General features: G+C 35.7%; 1 protein-coding gene across 1 annotated transcript in view; it reads left to right on the top strand.

Moving 5' to 3' along the window:
* Positions 1–7,466: 7,466 nt before the first annotated feature.
* Positions 7,467–17,678, top strand: part of LOC128545948 (uncharacterized) — a 58,091-nt gene continuing 47,879 nt past the window's right edge. The window contains exon 1 of the mRNA XM_045312740.2: positions 7,467–7,596. The gene's annotated coding sequence lies outside the window, so the exon portion shown is untranslated. The remainder of the gene's footprint in view (positions 7,597–17,678) is intronic.

Below are 17,678 nucleotides of genomic sequence, written 5' to 3'. Positions count from 1 at the left end.
CTTACATATGTGTATACAGTAGAGAAATGTACATGAGCCTTTACAGAGCACTCACCTGGTCTCCGCTGAAAAAAAAGAAATAATCAGTCTGGAAAACTTCAGTTGAATTTTGAAACCATTGCAGATAATATCATTGAATGACAAAGCACCTTGGACTTATTTACGTAAAAGTACAGAAGTTTCAGAGCCGACTTAATAGAACTGACGAAATCTTAATTAATTTTGACCATGTAGAAAATGTTGAAAATTTGTTAATACTGATTCTCGAAACACAGGAGACAATTAAAGGAAACTGTACAAAAATATTCCGGTTCAAAGCAATACATTTCTAGAATAATCTGTTTATAATATGAGCAGTTATGAATGCGTGCACAGTTAATTGATTTAAATTAAGACTTAAAATCTGGATTGTTTCTGACAGATTTTCAATAGATAAATTGACACTCAGACTGTTCCTTATCAACGAAAGTAAAATTTCGTGCATGCGCGCTTTACGTAGGAATGTGTCACAATTCAAATGTTTTGGTCAATATTAGCTAGTCTTATTATACAACTGCCTTGCTTTGACTAATGCGTAGTTAACTGATCATAAGGGATTTATACTGAGCCGTCAAACTATTCTTCAGCCATATTGATCTTTCATTTGGATCAATTTGGTTTAAGAATGGGAAATTGATATAATCCATCGGTTTAAAACTTATGTTATAAGGACTTTTCATAACATGATTTGGCAGAAATTACAACCTGTCGCAATTAATAGCTTACATGATAACATCACTAAAAGTCGGACTTTAAAACGAGAAGCTTAATCAAGAGTAATTGAAGTAGACAATTCATTTCTGTTCATGGGTTTTGAAAATTCAAAAACTTAAGATTTTCGACTGGGGTAACATACAGATTTGTTTTTATTATTAAAGTTCTTATTTAACAATATCAAAGCGGGTTAGGGTGGGTGTTGACAGCAGCGGGAAAGTTTAACGGGGTGGGGTTGTTCTACACTCACATTCTATATCAGTTGTTAGACATTGATCTCTATCTTTGTTGAATTATATGATATTTTGATTATTATATTAATTGCAGGTTTATGATCTATGCACAAGGTATATTTTCGAGTATATCAAGAATATAAAAATGTTCAAGAATATAAACATGAGAGATATATTGGGTATTTCCGTTAAGTAAATAAATACCAATACAAATTTAAGTCATTGATACGATGCAGATCTTACGAATTTAGATATTTTTGCAAATTGGGCATCATTAAAAAAAGAAATTTCCATCAAATTTTCAAAGGATCTTCTTACAGAGCTTATTTACAATTTTAGATACCGTGTTACGTTTATTTTGGAGCTAAGAATCAGCCCCACCTCATGATATATGTCCACGTCCGTACATGTACTGACTGTGGAATTGATGACTGAAGGTCCCCAGCCAGCATGACTATATCGGCCCGATAATAGGTATAATGTCGGAATGTCGGCAAAATGTGCCGATGTAGGGCCGACGTCGGGCCGTTGTGAGCGAGCGAGTTAGGTTTTACGGCGAATCTACACAAAATGATCATATCGCCGAGATCGGGCCGTTGAACTGCCGCAAAATATTGAAATCGGTAGATCGACATCAATCAGTGTAACTATTTCTTAATTCGGATTGACATCGGGTCGATATTGGATTCTCTAATATAGCTATAATTTTTCAAAATATTATTGATAAACGTGAAAAAGTAATCTAATAGTTTATGTGTGCTAATTTATTAAGCAAATATGATGTATGCCAGAATTAATCAAACCAGGTCCCAAACAAAATTTGTAGACGGTATTTCTCAAAATTTTATGTGTAATAAAGGGAGATTATAATTAAGATGCATTTTTATTTTATGTAGAATGCCGCCGTAGAAATATTTATATTTACAAAAAAATGAAAATATAAATATGTTTAAAATTCTAATTGAACAATTTTAATAGTGTTAAGAATATACAGAAAACTTACGTAACTGTATAAAACAGGTAGTATAGAGTTGTGAAAAATATTATATCAATAAAATCAAATTACCATCATATACATGATGCGAGACACATCTGTTCTCAAGTAAATTACTCTGAGAATTTATAAAGTGTATATTTGAAGAAAACTTTAACGAAGCACTGCGTGGCACACTATTTCGCGACAACGATATGATCTGCTAATATCGGGCCGATATCATTTTGATGTTGGCCAAATATCGTTTGCCAATGTCGGACCGATGTCATTATGATGTTGGTCCGATATCGTCTGCCGACGTCGGGCCGACATCATTCCTATTTGCAACCGATACTGAAGCCGATATCGGGCCGCTATAGACAACGACGTCGGTTTGATATCGGGCTGATACAGAGTGCTGGCTGGGTCACTGCTCTGATGGTTTTGCCACATCATTTCAAAGCGAAGCACTGTTGTGTTTCTTCTTCATATATACTCGGTAAAAAAAGTTCTGCACACACGGATGTTTTGGGTGACTATATTTTTATTATATGACACACAACAAACATGAATATACCAGATTAAACTTTAATCAAAGCTTAACACAGAACTGAAAACGAAAATAAAATCCAAGTATCCGTTCTTGAGTAATCCATAAAAGAAGTCCCCAAGGGTCCTCTATCAAAAATGGTTAAATCACTGTTTTACTACCAAACACTAATAATGCGTATATCCACCACGCTGAATGTGACACTCTGCTTGATACCGCTGATTAAGACAAACAACAGTACTCCGGTGAATTCTAAATATCGCTGCAACATCCTGGGGTCGCATACCAGCTTGTAAATGTCCCAGGGCACGAGCCCGGTCTTCATTAGTTAGTCGTCTTAACGGACGCCTCAGCAGCATATTAGCCATTACTGTGACAGTGACCAAACTTTGAATAAGGATCGCAAGTTTATTTTCTTTTATAAAATTCATTTTACAAACAAAGTAATTAAGTAATTAAATTACTAGGTGTTTGATTGATCAACAATAGAATAAATTACTCATATTCAGGACTTTGTCTGTGTGTATGGTCAGTGTGTGGGGAAAGAATGCAAGCAAGACTATTCTGAGCACTTTTCAAATTTACTGCTAATTTTGCCATTTTTGAAGGCTTACCCCCAGTGCATATAAACTGTTATAACTTGATAATTTATGTATCGATTTTTATTCTGTTTCGACCAGTGTCCTTGTAACAGATATCTGTTGACTATGGTAAATCCAAAAATGCATGTACTTTTTTAATTTGCGCTATAATGAAGAAAACATCCAGCTGTGCAGGACTTTTTTTACCGAGTATATATATATATATGTCTATCTATCTATCAAGGGTTATCCTATTTCATCTTTCATTTTTGCGTATATGTATTATGTCTACGTTTATACATTTCCATGCGGAGGTGAGATGTGGACACAGCGAAATTAGAACCTATAGTGGTTGCGAATGATATTCGCTGCACCTCCAGCTAATGGTACGATATGTATATGTATGAATACGTTAAAGTATTAAATGGACGAAGAAGATGTCCCTAACGATCTCCTTTAGTGTGAAATTGCACAGGACTGTTATTTAACTTGTTTCAGTTTTTCACAGTTCTAATGTACAAAGTATAAGTTTTGAAGTTCACTCTTCGCATAACTGGCTTGAAGCACTGACGTTTGTTGTTTACAGAGCTTTCTGCAATGTTTAAGTATTTCAAAACTGATATTCATTTTGCTACACATGTAAATTCAGAAGCAATCACTGACCGTCGGACAAATAAATCAATTATGCTCAATAAATGATTCTAGAGCAAAAGAGAAAAATATGGTAGATATAATTATGCCGCTTTCTAAAACATTGCATAACATCCATCATACCCCACGCGCAAGTCTACAAATGTAATTATATATTTTTGCTCAGGTTACGGACACGGTCGCACTTGAATCGAGGAGCCCCAGTTATAGCTGTATATATGTTATCCGTGGATGGGGAGTGGGGTACTGTTCCAATAAGCCATAGACATAACATAAGGGAAGAATATTGATAATAGAATGTTATTGCAATGATTAATGGCATGAAGCCCTTGGTGGCCGGGTAATGGAGTCTTTTAATGGGTATTGCAACTAGTTAATTTGTGATTCTGGTGTATATGTGATAGACTAGAGGTCTAGCATGCGCTATTTTAGGTTATGGAGCATTTGAGTGACACAGCCAATACACGCACTCTCTGTCTGATTAAGGTTTGTATATATGTCATAGGAAACAAACTTTGGAGTTATATTACAGCTGCGGTTGGACATGGTTCTGGACTGGTAAAGCACGGACTTAGAATATGATCTAAATGTCATTTGATTCAATTGGCATACGAATATTTACAGAAACATCCTATTTCTATTTATAAAATGTTCAGGTTATATATAACTAGATGCGTGTCCATGGGATAGTGGTGCCCCCATTACCTATCACAGAACATGGTTTTATAACTCTAGATGAGATATATGCAACATAAACATTCAAGCTCTTTATGTATCTTTGTATTGTTTAATTTTAACAAAAATAGATTTTTTTTTAACTAAGTTATGGACCATAACTCCGGTATCCGAAACAGGGCACCAGGTGCACAACTTCACATGCTATATAACAATCCACTAATGTCTAATCTGATTTAAAACACCAGGTGCACAACATATCATGCCCAATGACAATTCTATGAGGTTTGATGACCTGTAGTCAAATACACGACACAAATTCAGACGGACAGACAGACGTTCGAACAAGAGCAACTCTAAGTGCCCCCAAAGTTAATTGGGGGCACAAAAATCATATTTACAAGTATTATGATATAATAATAACTGCATAAGGCCAGTCTTATGCGCTCCTTTTAAACTGGATATTTTAGCTTGCCTGAACTAGAGCTTTAAATTGAATTACATGCGCTTTTAAACGACTTCTTCTCATGAACTGATGGATGGATCTTTATCAAACTTGGTCTGTAGCATTATTTCAATGTCATCTCAAAATTTGTCCAAATACATGCCCTTGGTCCCCTTTAGGGGCTGCTTAAGCTTAAAGTTAAAATGCCTATTGATGCCTTCTTTTCATTAAAGACACTGATTCTGGTATGCCTGGTATGTAGCCTATGGAGATGATAAAGTCTGCGTATTGGCGATAAGGGCCAATACACAAGTCAGGACCATTGGTAGACTTGCTTCTGTTTATCATAATAAGCTACTGTATAGCTACTGTGCAGTAAATAAATTGCAGGTGATATTTCTCACCTTTATAACGAGTTTAGAAAGCTTGATTGAATTAGGGCTAAATAAACAAAGTGATAAGATACAACGGTGTTTTATCATATTTTTAATAAAGTAAGTTTTTTAACAATTACATCTCATTATTTCTCATTATTGCTGTTTTTTATTATCAAAAATATAAAAAATGCATTCAGGCACATAGCTTTTAGAAGTAATAAATTATTGTGTATTTTGAACAATTAAATATCTTTATTGCTGGATTTTATTATACATAAAAGAAAGTTAACATTATTTAGATAACACAAGAGGAATTAAGCATTTTTAATATGTAACATCCTTCTGTCTATATTCCTTCTTTATCTATTAAAAATGCAACTGAACGCTTCTTTAATTTCTAATAAAATCCAGCAATTATCTTTTTCTTTCGTTTTTATTTTGTTACTTTTGATAAAAAGATCATAATCATTGAATAAACAAACTTGTAATTTCTCTTATTAAGTTTTGAATAATTATTTTATAGTGAGAAATACTTTGCTATAAGAGTTATAATTTAATTGGCCAGGACATTACTCATCATGACTGAGTAATCTATTATTAAGTTTTGAATAATTATTTTATAGTGAGAAATACTTTGCTATAAGAGTTATAATTTAATTGGCCAGGACATTACTCGACATGACTGAGCAATCAAAATTAGTATCTTATCAATTAAAATAATTTTGTGTACATCCTGAAAAAAGGCTAAAAAAACAACAGCATTTCAATTAATAAAATGCAAAACACAGGAAATAACCAATTTACCTGTAGGCAATAAAATTTATGATTCTCTGACAATAATTAGGCTACATGTCAAGTCTACAGGGGTTTTATGGACCCTTATCAGACTGGACCAGACAGGATCTTGTATATTGGGGATTAAAAAGTCCGGGGGGGGGGGGGGGGGGGGGGGGGGGGGGGGTCACTTATATAGGAGATTTTCTTTGCCTTTAACCGCTAAATAGAACTTCATCAAACGTGATTGGTATACAATAGCATCATTACAAGGTCCTCTATCAGCTTTGTTCAACGGGGACACTTGGTCCCTTTAAGGGGCTGATAGAGCTAAAAAAAGAAAACCCTTGAAACGATTTTTTTCTCATGAATTGATGGCACTTGTTCTCATAAGAGGCTGCTAGAGCTAAAAAAAGAAAACCCTTGAAACGACTTCCGTTCATGAACTGATGAATGGAACTTGGTCTGTAGTATCATTTTAAGGTCCTTTCCCAATTTTGTTTAAGTGTTGGCGCTAGCCCCTTTTTAGGGGTCATTGGAGCTTCATATAGAAAGGCATTTATATGACTTTTTCTCCCGAACCCCTTGGTGAATCTTCATCAGACTTGATTTTTAGCATCGTTATAAGGTCTTCAACCAAGTTTATTCAATTAGGGGCACTTGGGTCTGCTAGAGCAAAAAATAGAAATACTTTTGAATGACATTTTTCTCATGAACTGCTTGATGTATCTCCATCATACTTGATATTGATAATCATTATAAGGTTCTGTACCAAATTATTTAAATGCGGGCACTTGGCCCCCTTTTAAGGACCACTATAGCTAAAAGTAGAAATACATTTAAACGACTTTTTCTCATGAACCGATTGGGTGGATCTTGAACAAACTTGGCATGTAGAATCATCGTATGGTATCCTGCTAACATTTTTCAAACGGGGACGCTTGGCCCCATGTAGAAGCCACTAGAGCTAAAAATAGAAATATATTTAAATGACCTCTTCTCCTGAACCGCTTGAAAGCTCTTCACTGGAAGGTCCTCTCCCAAATTTGTTCAAGTGGAGAATTACCCTCAAATTGGTCTCTAGCTTCAGTTTAAGGTCCTGTCAAAAACTTGGTAAAATTTCAATAAAACTAGAATTTTATGCGTTTTCCGCTTAGTTTCAATAACATATTTTCTAATCACTTGTTATTTTTTCCCAATATTAGCACGTTCTATACAGATTATCAGACATCAAACTGTATTATATATCTACCGTATATTTACTGTTCCTAGAAGAATGCATCCGTTGCTTTTATAAATGCTGATACGTATTGCATTGAATATCTGTAGTATTTACAACAATATGACATTCAGTTTAATATTTTCTTAATAATTTAAATGTTTTGATATGCTTTAACCAGAAGTGTAAATTTCTGGTAAGTGCGTAGGAGCTTATCAGTCATAGGTGCAAAGCGGTGGAATATAGTTCACAGCACTAAAAAATGTAATCAAGAAGGTAATGGAAAGCCAAAATAATAATTTAGGAATTTGGTTGTGTTCTCGAAGATAATTTGTTTTGCCGTGCAGACCAATTGGCAGATAAAAGTGAGACATTTGTTTTTGTTTTTAATGATATACTCTTAACACAATTTTATTTGAAATGACATACAAATCTTGAAACGAATTTTACATAGGCCTGTAGAGCAGCCCAGCACTGAAGTGACATGTCATAAATGACAAGGCCAAGGTAGGAGGAGTAGGACAGTTTTCTCATTCATTGACATTGATGATTTCTTGTTGAAATTTTTTTTATGATCTCTTAATCATGTTTGAAAGACAGAGGAATTGTGTTTTGAAACCTATGAATTTTTATTGACAAATTAGTGGCTGTTACAGTAATGTCCTAGATTTTGACACATACTGGTTCGAAACCTAGTCCAACTAATTGTACATGGCTCGCGATATTGTGATAATTTTTGCGCAGGTCAATATCTCTCCATGTAAAACATAGCATTAGGAAGGACCTTTTCTGTGGTGAACCTTTTACAAAGTTTCTACACGGTGATTTTTAAATTGCATTTTAACTATTAAAATACAAAAATATTAGTGAAATTTTAAAATACCTGGAAAGAATATCCATTTTTCCTTCCATTTTATGAGAATAAACGGGAAAACACGAGTTTGTCATGGTTTTAAACAACGCACCCTAAGGTTCACTCACATTTTACTTGGCTCCACTTCGTGTCACGTGTTCGATAACGACCAACTGCACTAGCTGGCAGCTGTACTGCGTGTAATGGCAGACAGGTAAGTACAGTAAGGTAGCCAAATGAAACATTTAGTGTGTACGCTTTATTGACGTGTTTTACCGTTATATTTAAACCAAAAAATGATTCAGTTTTAAACCAAAAAATGATTCAGTTTTATTTTGATTTACGATTTCAACGTTTAAGTAATAGATCTACTATATATATTGCCTGATCGTGTTTTTACCTAAATCTATTTTCACCACAGAAAAGGTCTTTACTGGTTTTGATGTAAAGAGAGGGATTCTGCCCTATCATGAAAATATCTCAGAATCAGTTCTGACTTCAAATTATTTGGACTAGTTCAAAACCATGAGAGGTTGTCCAGATGTCTAGAGTAGAGGTCAAGTTGCCAGGCCCCAGCTAGCTACTGTATATTTATACAGACAAATTCTAATTGTCTTTCTTTCGACAACATTGTAGTCTTAATAATTACTAAATTAGACATGAATAAAGCAGGGTTCCCATTCACGTAAATATGTACGTTTTTCACGTATAAATTTCGATCTGAAACTTTCGACCCCCTGCTATCCTCTACCCAAAAGCACTGTACGACATGTACTTTGATGCAATTTTGTACTTTTTTTTCAAAATTATGTTTTTAACTTTTCATTATATGGCATTGTCTAATTTATGTAGGCACACCCATTTATATGTACTGTAAATGAAACATGATTAACTTGTTATCTTTATTGAAATATAGCAGTATTTTGTAATTTTTACAGTTCTACTTTCACTTTCATTTTGCAGTGTTTGCAGTCTGCATGCTCCCTAAGACTCCTGATATTTCTGTTTTAAAAGTTTGTTTTTTCCCTTTTACATTTCTGTTTGTGTTCTTATAATGGTGTTCTTTCTTCTTGTTTTACCTACATGTAGCAAACAGCTTCAGAGTTTGTATGAGAAAGTGACACTTTCACAATTTGTTTCAAGAAAATTTGAGTGTGTCATCAAGTGGACCATCCCTAAATTCAGCCTGCAGTGTAAAAACTGAATGATTTAAGGTGGAATATGGCAGATTTTAGGGGGAACTCTTAGAAACATTGCTAAATAAATATTTAAAAGCCTGTCTGAAATAAACCATTTATATTGTTCTTTTGTTTTAGGAAAACTTTTTATTTTCATGTACTCCTCATTAAATAAACAAACATGTTTGTAAACTTGAATGATTCCAAACTGAAGGGGATCCATGCTCAAAAATAATGACAAAATACAAATTACAATACATACCGCATATCCGTAGCCCTGACCAACCTATAAACCGGGCCAGTCTATTTATTAAGTACAACAACACTGTTGGCCCATTAAAACAAGGAGTAGTATGTCACTTCAGTTATGCTTGGTTGGTTGCTGTGGCTTTCACGGCAGTGCGCAAAGTAAAAGGGATAAGACATATAGAAGGTCTGAAAAGGAGAGGTATAGGCTGAGGATGGAACAAGTGTACACTGACCGCTAGGCCAAACTTAAAATATTCTTTGTTTCCCCATCCCGACCCAAGCAGGTGAAGTATGGGTAGGTAGGTAGGTAAAATATTTTTTTTTGAAATTTGTAGGAATAACTGCAAGGAGAATACCAACACTCTAAAATTTAAATAGGTACCAAGTTTACATGTATTCAATCTGAATGCCTTTCTGCAAAATGACCAAGTGATTCTTGTGAAACACATACTATATTTTTCTTTCACTCCTTGCCTGTTAACAATAATTAAGGTATTTGGTTGCAATGTTTCTTCATTGTCAATAGTAAAGGGTTCACTATTTTCGGTGGTGGACAGTTTTACGCTAAACTGGCTATTATCAATTGCTGCATTTACTGTGGTTTCAATTTCTCTATCACCAACAGCTTCGTCAACAATGTCACACATTGTCAACTTCGTCGACAACTTGCAAATTTTATTGTTAACCAGCGAACGATTTGTGTTTCCATTTTTTATAGTTACGGAGATGCAAACTGAATGCTCCGCCATTATTTGTCATCTCCAAGCGTCTTTTTACCACCAACTGTTCTAATACTTACTTGCGCCAATGCGATACAGATCAGAAGATCGGTTTCGTACTCAAACTAATTCGAAATATGCATTTTTTGTCCCAGGTTTTTTCGTACCAATTAAAAAATAAATTAATTTCGGTTTCGGCGTTAAAATTTTTTGGGTCGCGCCGATTTTTTCGAGTCGGTCGTGGATGGAGAAACAAACAATATTTTATTTTAGGCCCTAGTCTGTGTTCAGACCCTATGTTTTGTCCAAAGGAGATAACTCCTGATGCTATTCAAATTTTGTACAATTATGTCCCTTTCTTCTCAAAACATAGGTAATCAGAAGTCAGAATATATAAGTAAAACAGAATTTATTTTTTTTCTAAAAAAAAATTTTTTTTCTAGTCAGTAGCCAGACTAACTGACCGCATAATGCCATTTTCCGTCTCAAATCCAGGAACTGATCCTGTGATAGCAGGGAGATTAACCCTAACCATGCTAAATTTCTATAATGAACTTGTCCATCTTTCAGTTTGGATAATACCATTAACTGTTAAAAGGGGTGCTTAACAAAAAAGATACTGGCTGAATAGCGAACAGTGCAGATCATGATCTACACTGGTTGTAAAGGCAGAATCAGTTGTGTCCAGCATGATAAGGGATACTAAATTTCAACCAGCACAGCTGTGTGACTTCACTGGACTTATTTGCAGGCTTGTGTGTATGCTCTTTTTGAATGATACAGAAGAGGGGCATCTGTCACTATGGCTTTGGAGTTTTTCCAAAATAGATACTGTTTGAGGGAAGAAACCAGACCTGTAGTCAATACAGAAACTAAAAACTGAAAATACCTCTTTTGAATGACTTGATCTAAGTCTGTTGGAGATTAGTAACAGGTTATCTGGAGTAGGAATGCCAAAAAGATTATTCTGATCTTGTAAAACCTAAGTAATCGGAGCTTTATTGCACTATGTCTTCAGTGTTTAACACTGTACAAAATTTAATGTAGATAGTGTAGCAATAACTTTGCTGTTATCATGTATCCTGTTACACAGACTGTAACTGATCTTGTGTGAAGGGGTTCCAGACTGAACTGCAGTATTCTAGTGTCTGACATATCTTGGTTGCCCTATTACTGGTGTGTACATTTCATCATACTGAGCCAAACGAACAATCGCATATTTAACAGCATTTTCCTTGTAACGTGTTCTATTCTGAAAATCGACAACTGTCCTACCTTTTGATTTCTCGAGTAACAGGAGTATTCCTCTGAACTTGTTAATATTAATCAAAGATTAGTAGTGTTCTATTCATGCAGAACACGACAGCCTTTTCCTGGTGGAAGTCTATAAACATGTAACAGTTGCTCTCTGCTTTGCTAGATCTTTGAGAAATTCTTGCATGATACAGCAGTTACTCTGATAGGATGGTCTATATTAATGGGTGTAAACATCTGCACAGAGCCCAGTCTTCAAGTGGTGCAAACACAATCTGATACATGTAGGTCATTTATGGAAAGTAAGAATTGTAGAGGTTTAGCACATGTTACCCTGGAGTTTGTCTGAAGTTTATACTGTAATTTTAAGCACATATTTTCGATGGGTCAAAATTTCGCAAATACGGTATGTTTGCGAGGTTTAATTTCCGCGATATTGTGAAAATGATATCCTACTTGAATTTGAATTATAAATGCTAATTGTGAATATTTATGCGAGGATTAATTTTCCCGGTATGTAGGGCCTTGCGAATATAGTGAAATTTAAACCCTCACGAAAATTTCTGTTTTTACAGTACTTAGTTACTCCAGTATACGGTGAAATCATTTCCGTTGGCATGAAGTTTTATGGTTTTGCCAAAAATGGCTATTTCGAGCAGATATGAACCAAAAATCCACACAAATAGTGTAGTCTTCCATGAATATCAATGATTTTGCAGTATTCAAGCTTCAGGTGAGATTACTTCGAAGTATTATATCTGTTCATAAAATTATTAGTCATCATTAATGATATTTTAATTTATTCAGCTTTACAAAAGATGACATGAACACCATAAGGCAGATGATAACGAACGATTTGTGTTTACATTAATCATCATGACTGATCACATGGATTGTTGTTGCGACATGGACTAGTTCGTCACTTTTTATTTGTCACATATTAGTGTCATTGTAATTTTTTATTTCTACTTAAATGTGTCCAGAATCAGTTTAATAGCTACAGTCAGAATTTATAGAGTATGGGACACAATTAAGTTGCGATTTCCCTTGGCCATGACAGACATGCAGCAGAGAGCGGTTTTGGTCTGGTCGTGTTCTTTTCTGCAATGTCGGCCTAGCAGTTTCCCCGCACTGGTCTTTGACTTGTAGCAGGCTTATTGCAAATGTGACCACAGGACCAGTAAAGATTGTAGATAACCCAGGACAACTGACGATTATCAGGCCATCAAGAAAAAATTGTTTACCGGTAGTTGTAGTGCCCTGACAGACCAATCAAAATGATGGTCCTGACCCGAAGTAGTTTTAGTCTTTTAAGGCACAAAAACTTGGTTAGTACATTTTGGACTGTTCAAAATGATGCTGTTTATGTTGTAAAATTCAAATACTTGTGCTAAAATCATACTTATATGTGTTAATACACACAGGCTTCAACAACTTTTCAGAAAACACAATTTCATTTGATTAGATTAAGGTTAACCCATAATTAGTCTGATAAAACTGGGTATGAAAGTTTAATGCCATCATCTGAACTATACTATAACATTATGATATTACATTTGACTTGGCTGGTTTTTCCTTATACACTGGAACACATTTTCTAAGAGAGACCTGAGAGGTCATTTTTGCTCCATTTCTTCGTTTACTTTATTCCATTGAAGATATTTATAATATGTCAGTATCTCAAAAGTCAAGGTCACAGTGACCAGTTTGTGTCTAGAGATTGCTAGGTTGTACTGCTGCGAAACTTTGTGGTATTGATTGCCTGTTGTCAGAAAAAGAAGGTCATCATGCCAGGAGTATATAAATTTTGTTTTACAAACAGCATTTCATTTCTTAAATCATATGCATAAAAATTTAAAAACTTAATGTAAAAAATAGAGAACTTGATAGAAGTGCTGTTCAGTAAGGTTAAAATTGATACATACATTAGAAGTTTATACAGTGGTTAAATATTCGTGAGTGTCAAGGAAATTACTTCCGAAAATGAAGTTGCAGCCAAGTGTATACACCATGTTTACAGTAATTATTGTATTGATTTGAACTTAATTACAATGTATAGGCAACACTGAGCTCATTCCTAGAAGCCCCATTTTAATACAGAGAAAAACTGAAGGCTTGGTCTTTAAAATTTAACAAATTAAAATAAGTAAGTTGCGAGGTGTAAAGAGTACATTATATTTTATTGAGACTGTCTTTTTACATTCATTGGACCAAACAAAATATGTGCAGGCATTTAAGGTGTGACAGGGAAGTTAAAATCTGTTTAATTTGCAATTATTATCTAGGTTACAAGGTTAAAAGAACTATTAATGGGATGATTCATGTTATAATTGTATGGTTGAAACATGTTTGGGTTTAATGGATTAATCTAGTTAACTTCACCTTAATATAGGTTAAGTTTGTAAAGGTTTAATTTAAAATTGAGACCATTATAAAAACATTAATAATCTGACTGGTTGACAAAAGTTTATAGAATTAGATCAAGGTTATGATGAATTTGTTCCAAACTGTGTAATCGGATCTTCCTCAAGTAGCTACATGTAGCCAAGGGATCAAACACAGTCTGGTTGCTTAAACGCAGGTTACCCCATAGCTGTCTCAGAAAAATTGAAAGTAGAAGAATTAGTTTAAAATAATTATGTTGGGAAGTAAGCTGATTGGCTGCATAAGGTAATTGACCTTTACAGTCTGGTGGCGGCAAGTGATTCTGCCTTTGCGACCAGTGCAGAACAAGTTCATGCAGCCTGCACATCTGTCAGTGTGCTGTTAGCTATTCAGTCAGTAAATTTTCAGTGAAAACCTCTTGAAATAATAAATGGTATTGCCCAAATTGAATGATGGACCAGACCATTTTAGAAAGGTTGATGACCACTAGGCAGGTTGAACTGTATACAATTTAGAACATCTAGATCGGCTTCACAGATAATGCCTTTTGGCCCAACGTTTTTAGCTCGACTATTCGAAGAATAAGTAGAGCTATCCTACTCACCACGGCGTCGGCGTCATACCTTGGTTAAGTTTTTCGTACCAGTCCACATTTTGACAAAGTCTTTTGAGATAAAAGCTTTGAAACTTTCAACACTTGTTTACCATCGCCATGGCCAGTTATAGGCAAGAGTACATCTCATCAAGGATTTTGGCTGAATTATGGCCCCTTTTGACTTAGAAATCTTTGTTATTAATAAGTTTTTCGTACCAGTCCACATTTTGACAAAGTCTTTTGAGATAAAGCTTTGAAACTTTCAACACTTGTTTACCATCACTATGTCCAGTTATAGGCAAGAGTAGATAACTCCATCAAGGATTTTGGCTGAATATTGGCCCCTTTCGACTTAGAAATCTTGGTTAAGTTTTTCGTACCAGTTCATATTTTGACAAAGTCTTTTGAGGTGAAGCTTTGAAACTTTCAGCACTTGTTTACCATCACCATGGCTAGTTATAGGCAAGAGCACATAACTCCATCAAGGATTTTGGCTGAATTATGGCCCTTTTTGACTTAGAAATCTTTGTTAAGTTTTTCGTACCAGTTCATATTTTGACAAAGTCTTTGAGATAAAGCTTTGAAACAGTCAACACCTGTTTACCATCACCATGTCCACGTTATAGGCAAGAGTATATAACTCCATCAAGGATTTTGACTGAATTATGACCCCCTTTGACTTAGAAATCTTGGTTAAGTTTTTCGTACCAGTCCATATTTACATATGGCTTTGAAACAATTATCACTTGTTCAGTTGAATAGTCTCTATCTGTAGGAAAGAGTACATAACTCTGTCATCTATTTTGGCTGAATTATGGCCCTTTTTGGACTTGAAAATCTGTTCTGTTTTCATACAAGTCCACATTTTGTTAAAACATTTTGACATATTGCTTTTAAATTTTGAACACTTATTTATCATCATGATTTCCATCATGATTTCCGTCTGTAGGCAAGAGTACATAACTCTGACAACTATTTTGGCTGAATTATGGCCCTTTTTATTCCCCCCTTCGAAGAAGGAGGGGTATATTGTTTTGCAGATGTCTGTCAGTCTGCCTGTCGGTCGGTCTGTATGTAGACCAATCCGTTTCCGGATGATAACTCAAGAACGCTTGGGCCTAGGATCATGAAAGTTGATAGGAAGGTTGGTCATCATCAGCAGATGACCTCTATTGATTTTGAGATCTGTAAGTCAAAGGTCAAGGTCACAGTGACCCTGAACAGTTAAACGGTTTCCGGATGATAACTCAAGAATGCTTGGGCCTAGGATCATGAAAGTTGATAGGGAGATTGGTCATGACCAGCAGATGACCCCTATTGATTTTGAGGTCAGTATGTTAAAGTTCAAGGTCACAGTGACCAGGAACAGTTAAACGGTTTCCGGATGATAACTCAAGATTGCTTTGGCCTAGGATTGTGAAAGTTGATAGGGAGGTTGATCATGACCAGCAGATGACCCCTACTGATTTTTAGGTCAGTAGGTCTAAGGTCAAGGTCACAGTGACCAGGAACAGTAAAATGGTTTCCAGGCGATAACTCAAGAACGCTTAGGCCTGGGATCAGGAAAATTGATAGGGAGATTGATCATGACCAGCAGATGACCCCTATTGATTTTGAGGTCATTTGGACAAAGTTCAAGGTCAGATTGGCCAGGAACAGTTAAACGATTCATGAAAGATGGTAGAGAGGTTCATCATGACCAGCAGATGATCCCTATTGATTTTAAAGTCAGTAGGTCAAAGGTCAAGGTTACAGTGACCTGGAACATTTAAACCATTTCCAGACAATAACTTGAGAACGCTTGGGCCTAGGATCATGAAACTTAATAGGTTGGTCATGACCTGTAGATGACCCCTATAGATTTTGAGGTCTGTAGGCTAAAGGTCAAGGTCGCATTGACTTGGAACAGTTAAACCCTTTCTGGACGATACCTTGAGAACGCTTGGGCCTAGGATCACTAAACTTAATAGTGAGGTTGATCATGACCAGCAGATGACCCCTGTTGATTTTGAGGTCAAAGGTCAATGTCACATTGAACCAGAACAGTAGAACTTTTGTTTACAGTGAGCAAATAATTTCTGTTCCTTGTGCAATTACTGAATGCATTGGAGTAGTGGGGGGGGGGGGGGAGGAGGGGGAGCATTTCGTGTTCGACGAGCTCTTGTTGGACTTTGAAATTGGTTCACATATTGCAAAACTTATCGAAATCCAGAAATACAGGAACATTGTTTGTCTAATCCATTTTTTCTTTTGTCTGAATATCTGGTAATGTTTTGACCCCATTCTTCAATTAATTTTTCGAATAGTTGAGCGCGCTGTCATCCGACAGCTCTTGTTTCATTAGTTCTGCATAACCTAAGCCTGCACTTTTACCTTGACTGTGTCATAAGTTTTACAGTAACATTTTTAAGCCCCCTCACATGCGTATATTGTTTAACTCATCTGTTGTTCAGTCAGTAGACTATTTGGTTTGCGATTCCTTGGTTTCATAATAGTTAAACTTCATAGGATGATTGTCTGTTGTAAGTAGATGACCCATTATTTTTGTGAGGAGCTAGTAGGTTAAATCCGACCTTGAGACCGAAAAGTGTTTTCACTCAATAAGTAAAGACGGCTTTGGCCTACAGTCGTCAAACTTTGTAGGATGATTACCAGCCGTCAGTAGATGACCCTTCTTGTTTTTATGCCCCCGGCATCTACTGATGCGGGAGGCATATAGTGATCATCCTGTCCGTCCATCCGTTCGTCCGTCCGTCCGTACGAGGTTAACCAAATGGGACTGTTTCGTCTAGCATCAATACCCCTTACTAGAATGACTTGATACTAATGCAGATGTAACCTGTGACCATTCCCCACCTTCAGACATCACCTGACCTCAGTTTGACCTTGACTTTGACCTCATTTTGGACTTAGGTTGCTTTATATGGGCCATTTCTTGGTTAACCACATGGGACCGTTTCGTCTAGCATCAATACCCCTTACTAGAATGACTTGATACTGATGCAGATGTAACCTGTGACCATTTCCTATCTTCAGACATAACCTGACCTCAGTTTGACCTTTACCTTGACCTCATTTTAGACTTAGGTTGCTTTATATGGGCCATCTCTTGGTTAACCAAATCGGACCGTTTCGTCTAGCATTAATACCGCTTACAAGAATGAATTGATACTAATACAGATGTAACCTGTGACCATTCCTCATCTTCAAACAT

Source organism: Mercenaria mercenaria, chromosome 11 (genome assembly GCF_021730395.1).
Source record: "Mercenaria mercenaria strain notata chromosome 11, MADL_Memer_1, whole genome shotgun sequence".
Taxonomy (NCBI): domain Eukaryota; kingdom Metazoa; phylum Mollusca; class Bivalvia; order Venerida; family Veneridae; genus Mercenaria; species Mercenaria mercenaria.
The sequence above is the reverse complement of the archived record's forward strand: the minus strand, read 5'-3'. Positions and strand labels throughout refer to the sequence as shown.